The sequence below is a fragment of the Chamaea fasciata genome, unplaced genomic scaffold (genome assembly GCF_029207755.1).
Source record: "Chamaea fasciata isolate MVZ Bird 193981 ecotype frontalis unplaced genomic scaffold, bChaFas1.0.hap1 SCAF_33, whole genome shotgun sequence".
NCBI lineage: Eukaryota > Metazoa > Chordata > Aves > Passeriformes > Sylviidae > Chamaea > Chamaea fasciata.
In genome coordinates this window covers 26280-32403 of record NW_027094118.1, presented here as the reverse complement: position 1 = coordinate 32403, position 6124 = coordinate 26280, and the positions used below count along the sequence as shown (strand labels likewise).

The following is a 6124-nucleotide window of genomic DNA, read 5'->3' as shown; positions in this document are numbered from 1 at the left end:
CACCGAGGGCCGAGGGGCTTCTGGCCATTTTCCCTGCAAGGCTGCACGCCTGGGCAGCTTGCTGAGCACAAAGCACCCTTTTCCCCCTCTTCCCCTGTGCACCCAGGGCAGCAAAAGAAAAATCCTGGGAGTCCGTGTATTGTAACACATATCCTATATTTATATACTGAAGAAAAAAAAGAAGAAAAGAAGAATCCTGTAGAAGAAGAAAATCCCCGCTGGCTCAGTTGGCCCCAGCAGGCAGAGTGTCCCAGATCAGCTCTCCGCAGAGCTCCAGCAGCGCAGCCAGCCCAGGCCCGACAGACGAGGCCGTGTCTTCCGTGCCCTGCGGAGCTGATCTCGCAGCTTCCGCAGGATGGAGTACGGAGCTCTCTGGACTGCCCGGAGGACCAAGGCTGTTTCAATGGCCAGGTTTCTGATGGCAGGGCTGCTGTCATCTGCCGTGTCTTCAAGGGCTGCAAGACAGAGGAACACGGGGCCATCGCCCTGATCAGCAGGGACCCGAGGAGAGCCCCCTGCCAGGGCCAGCCCAGCCCGCTCTTGCCATGGCCACGAGGGAGCAGGGACCAAGGGCATTGAAACATTAATTTTGAAGAATTACAGACTTTAACTGGATATTGCTGAAGTAAGACAGATAGACTTCCCCTTTGATAAGCAGAAGCCGGATTTAAGGAACTGATAAATCATGGGGCCTGTCAACTTATGTTTGTGTATTCTGACTAATCAATAGGCTTCAAGAAGGACAATGAATTCAGAAATCAAATACTCCTGGGAAAACAGGATTCAGTCGTCACGCAACGCTAAAAGGTTAAAAAGTCAAAGCGAAGAAGACTCACTTACTTCATCATTTTGAGACCCCGCCCCATAAAAAAGACCACCGACCCATTTCAAAGAACAAACCACACATGCTTAATAGCTTTTGGCTAATTACCATAGGAAGCGGGGAATGGGAGGTACTAAAGTCATGAATATACATTTGTGTTTTGGGTATTCAATCCTTCTGTACATAAAAAGACCCTGTGATCTTCTGTGAGCGCGCGTGTGTTCGGGAGCTATCCCGCACGCTGCCCGGCGTCGTAATTAAACATACACTTTCTAACTCTAAACTGCTGGAGAGTCTTTTGTCCGTCATTGTTGGATATCGGCATTAGGGCGATATTCCTATTTTTTTTAATAATTCAGGATCAGCCCAAAGCTGCTGGCCATGAATCCCCGACGTGTCCCCGAATTCTCCGTGTGCTCCGCCCTCACCACCCCTCGTCCGCACGGGGAGCACAGCCCTCCGCAGCCAGGCCAGAGCGTGCGGCTTCCCCCGGCGGCCCCCGCTGACAGCCCGCTGCCCCCACTCACCCGCACAGATGAGCTCGAGCTCTTCCTTCCTTCCCCTCAGGTGCCGCCCGGCCATCCCTGGGAACACAGAGCCTGTCAGGGCCCCAGCGGCACGGCGCCCTGCCGGCGGCGCTGCCAGCCCTGTGGCCACACGGCCTCCTGCCCCGGCGGGGCTCGGCCCGGGCCCTTGCCGCACGCTGCTGCCCCAGGGCACGGCTGCCAGAGGGCGGCAGCGGCCCCGAGGGCAGGCGCGGCTCCACGGCGCCGGGCGCGGATGCCGCCGCAGCCGGGCCAGCAGCCGGGGCCGGGGCCGAGCTGCGGCGGGCCGGGGATGGGGGCTCGGGCTCGTGGCTCACCCATGAACCTGATGGCCGCCTCTCGCAGGGGCTCCTGTGGGTGCTCCAGGTAGGGCAGGGCCCGGCGCAGGTGCTCGGCCGCTCGGCTCCTGTCGTCTGCCAGCTGGAGAGAGCGGCAGCAGGGAGGGAAGGGTTGGCACGGGCTCAGCCCCTGGCCGGGCTCTGGCCGCGCCCAGCCCCGGCCTCCCCTGCCCGCACAGCCCCGAGGCCCGGCCAGCGGGCGCCGACGCCGGGCTCTGCAGGGGACAGAGGGCCGGCTGCTGCCCGGGGAGGCGCGGTGCCGCCCCGCCCCGCGGCCCCGCTGGGCCGGGGCTCCGTGGGCACCGCACTCGGGGGCCTTCTCCGGGCTGAGGCCGCGGCTTTCAGTCCCTTACCAGTCCTTCGCCGAACCTCCACGTCTGATCCACCTGCAGCATCTGTTCAAGATCCCTCCTCCTCAGGAATCTGGCTGAAGAATGCAGCGTTTCCCGGGCGGCCTGGAGAGCAGCAGAGAGCCGCAGATGGCCCCACAGTTCAGGGCACAGGAGTGTCCCTGTGCCAAGGCCTGCAAGAGGCTCCAGCCTGCAAGGCTCCAGGGCAGGAGGCAGCCGAGCCCCTGCCCAGGGGGAAGCAGCAGCTCACAAGTGCTCACCTCAAGCACACACTTGTTCTGGTCATGGCAGTGGAAGGAGAGTGGGAGCAGGCTCTGGTGCACGTGGGACTTCAGCACCTTTCTTCCCTCTTCCGTTAACGAAACCATCATGTCTTGAAAGGCAAACATAGCGCACAGCTGCACCTGGCTATCATCCTGTATGAAAGGAAGGAAAAAAGACCTCATCACGGGCTGCTTCTGGCTGACCTGGGCACCAGCCTGCAAATCCACATGGCACAAAGTGTCCATGCGGCACTCGGTGGCCGTGGCTGGGGGCACAGAGCCTTACGTTGTCAAAGAGCGGCAGGAGCGCCTCAGCCAGTCTCAGGGCGATGGGGCTGGGTATCAGGACGCCATTGTACAGAAACAAATATTTCAGTAGAACAATGGTCATCCTGATGATGTCGCCATCACTTTCCTGCAGGAGCTCGATGAGGCTTTCAGTCAGGTTCCACATTTCTTTAGCCTGTGTGGAACACAAGTCTGTGTAAGCCCAGCCTGCTGCCACAGGGCTCAGAGGCCAAAGGCCTGTGTGGAAGCACTCGGGCAGCTGAAGTGGGAGGCAGGAGAGCTGGGAGCAGCTGTCTCAGCACCCAAAACTAAGGCAAGCTCAAGCAACTGCCTTCCCCAGCCCCACGCTGCCCGCACAGCCTCAGCCGCTGCCCCCTTCTCACCATCAGGCGATTCTTGCCCAGCACCACGAGGCCTCTGAGTGCCAAGAGACGCCTCTCCCTGCACTCGCTCCGCAGGTTCTTGGACAGGATCTCCAGAGCGATGCCGCTGCACTTACTCAAGTTGAGGCACTGGAGGACCTGAAAGGCACAGGGCAGTGACAGGGGTCCCGGCCGACAGCAGCCCAGACCCGCACAGGGCCGGGCCCAGGCAGCAGCAGCAGCAGCAGCACAGGGCGCGGGCACCGTCCCAGGCAGCTGCGGCTACGAGAGGGCACAGAGCTGGGAGGCAGCTCAGCCAGGCAGCGCTGGCCTTCAGGCTCACCTCCACAAGGAACACCAGGGCGGGCAGATCCCAGCGTGGCTGCCGTGTGCTGAGCAGCTGGAGCAGGTAGTGAATGATCCAGGAACACAAGGGTTTGGAGACAGAAGACATCTGCCTGGCAGGAGAAAAAGTAACCAACACTGTGAACCAGGGGGACAGACCTTTCCCAGGAGTGACTCCCAGAGGTCGGCTCTTTCAGCACCATCCTGCACGGGGACCTCAGGCATTTGGGAGGTGGCTCCTTGTGGGCACCCGCCTCTCCCAGCCTTTGCCAGTCTGCTTGGTGTTCCGGGGTGACAAGGCCCTCTGGCTCATCACCACAGAGACTCTGTGGGGGACCCCGAGCACAGAGCACAGATTCTGGGGGCGGCGGCGTCAAGGGGGTCTCACCTGGCCAGCAGACCCAAAGCATAGTGGTGGGTGTCAGCATGGAGCAGCTTGTCCCAGCCACGCTGGCGTTCCATTGCCACCACCACATTCTCACAGCGCATTTGGCAGAGCAGGGACTTGAGGGTCCACGCTGCAAACCTATGTGCAGAGCAAAGCCCAGGTCACGCTGGGAGCACTGGCTCCTGCCCTGGAGATGTGGCAGGGACAGGAGGACTGGGATGGAGCACCTGTTGGGGCTGGTGGCAAGGCCGTCTCGCTCCTGGCATGCCTTCCAGAAGGTATCGATCTCCTCTGGTGGATCCAAAGTGCTGGAGAACACTTGGAAGAGCAGATGCACAAGTAGGCGGGGGAAACACAGCCTCACTTCGAGTGGGACATAGTGCTCCTGGAGGATCTTCCACATCACCGCAGTTGCCTGCAAAGGACGAATCCCCCCGACACAGTGCTGAGGTGTTGGTGTGGCAGGGCCCCAGCGTGGCACGGAGAGGCCAGGGGAGACGCAGGGGGAGCACCGGGCCCGGTGCCCCTGAAGCTGCCCCTAGGCCAGGCTTCATCCCAGCGCCTGAGGCAGGGAGATGCGGTGGGGGAAGGAGGGTGGAGAGCTGCTGGAAAGGCAGCCGTGGGGTGAGCTGGGGCCAGTTCCAGAAACTCACAGCCAGGGCAAAGACACCAGTTTTGTCCCCATCCGAGGTGCACGTGCTGTGCTCTGGCCAGTCCTCCAGCACACGGAGGAGCATCATCTGCGCCGGCTTCGCAGTGCTGGGGGAGCACAGGATGACCTTCCACATGGACAAAGCAGCTCTGCAGGGTCAGAACTCTGTCTCAGGGGGGCCTCGGACACAGCACCGTGGCCTGGGCTGCAGGGGGGAGCTGAGCTGGCTGCCAGCTCTGCCTCTGCCCACTGGCCCTTGCCAGCAGCATGCAGGCAGCCCAGCCCTGTGGGGACAGACCCCCGAGGGGCAGGGAGGGAGCACGGCAGCAGGCTCGGGGCCTGCCATGCCAGAGCTGGAGAAGGGAGCAGCCGGAGGGCCCTGGATTTCTCCTTTGCTCAGACACCTGGGACAGGCTGTACAGGATGATGGGCTGGGGAGCCCTGAGCCCTCTGGGCAGGTGGGCCCCATACCTGTCACACGATGGGGCCACACGCAGGAGAGTCATCACCACGTCAGCAGGCTGTGCCTCGGTGAGATCCAGCAGGGTCCTGAACAGCTTGTGCCCAGAGTACTCATTGGCCAGGAGCCACTGGTGGATGTACCTGACCATGGCAGGCGCCTGGAGAAGGCACGGGAAGACTTGGAAAGCTGCCAGAGGGAGAAATGTCCCCAGCTTCCCCAGAGAAGTGCTTCCCTTTCCGCACACTGGGTGGCCTGGGAGGGTTACAGGGACCAGCAGGGGTGGCTTGGGAGGCCAAGCAGTTCCTGGGAGGATCAGACCCTGGTCACAGGCTTCTTACTTGCTTTGGCTTGGAAAATCCCTCCTCTACAAGCATATCCAGCAGGGCAGCACTGGACTTGGTTTTGAAGAGGTCCTCAGAGTATCCTCTGAGCCCAGTCTCCTCTACTGGGGCAGCTCCAGGACCTTCCTCTTCCACGCTGGCCAATTTGGGCACTCTTGGGGATCTCTGCTCCATGTCAGCGACTGGACTGATGGGGACTTGCAGGAGAGATGCCTCGGAAAAGCTCCGAGTCAGCAAGTCCTGCAGCGGTGCCTGGAAGGCACCGACACAACTGAAGTGCTGGGAAGAGTTCAGGACAGCAAGTCCTGCACTCTGCTCTCGAGGGCTCCTGCCACAAGGACGGGTGACTCTTGGTCAAGGATTGTGCTTTGGCCTTGAGGTCAACCGGCGGCAGGAATAACGCCTCGGAAAAGCTCCGGGTCAGACACGAACGAGTGTGCTGTGAGGGGGCTCCTCACGACACCGCTCTATCCTGTCCTGTCCCGTCACGTGCTCCGAGCACAGTGGCACAGCTGCATCACCACCAGCACCTGTGTCACCATGTGTCACGAAGGCTCCTTGGACACCCTGTGCCGTTCCATGCCACGGTGAGTGACCACGCTGCTGCACCGTGTCACAAAGGGCCAATGCACACACTGCCACCTGCCCTGGGGCCGCCCCCAGCCCAGCCAAAGTGGCCCGGGTTGGAAGGAATCCCTCGCCCCAAGCGTCTAAGACAGCCCTAAGACAGGATCTTTCGGAGCGCCTCAAACCACGGGCAAACGCTGCCCTGCTCTGCGGGCTCAGGGCAGCAGAAGGAGCCCCCAGGGCTGCCGACACAGCCGCAGCGGGAAGGGCACGGGGCCTTGCACAGAAGGTGGCACGGCCTCCTTGGGACACGTCTCGGCCGGTGGCCGTCCTAAACCCGCAGGTGTGACACAGACGAGGAACGTGTGGGCCAGGGCACCAGCGCTGCTCTGACCCCTG

The 6124-nt window shown here is 61.5% G+C and overlaps 1 pseudogene; it reads right to left on the bottom strand.

Annotated features, from left to right (window-relative positions):
• Nucleotides 1-255: 255 nt before the first annotated feature.
• LOC136303397 (maestro heat-like repeat-containing protein family member 7) lies at nucleotides 256-5332 on the bottom strand (annotated as a pseudogene).
• Between the last annotated feature and the right edge of the window lie 792 nt (nucleotides 5333-6124).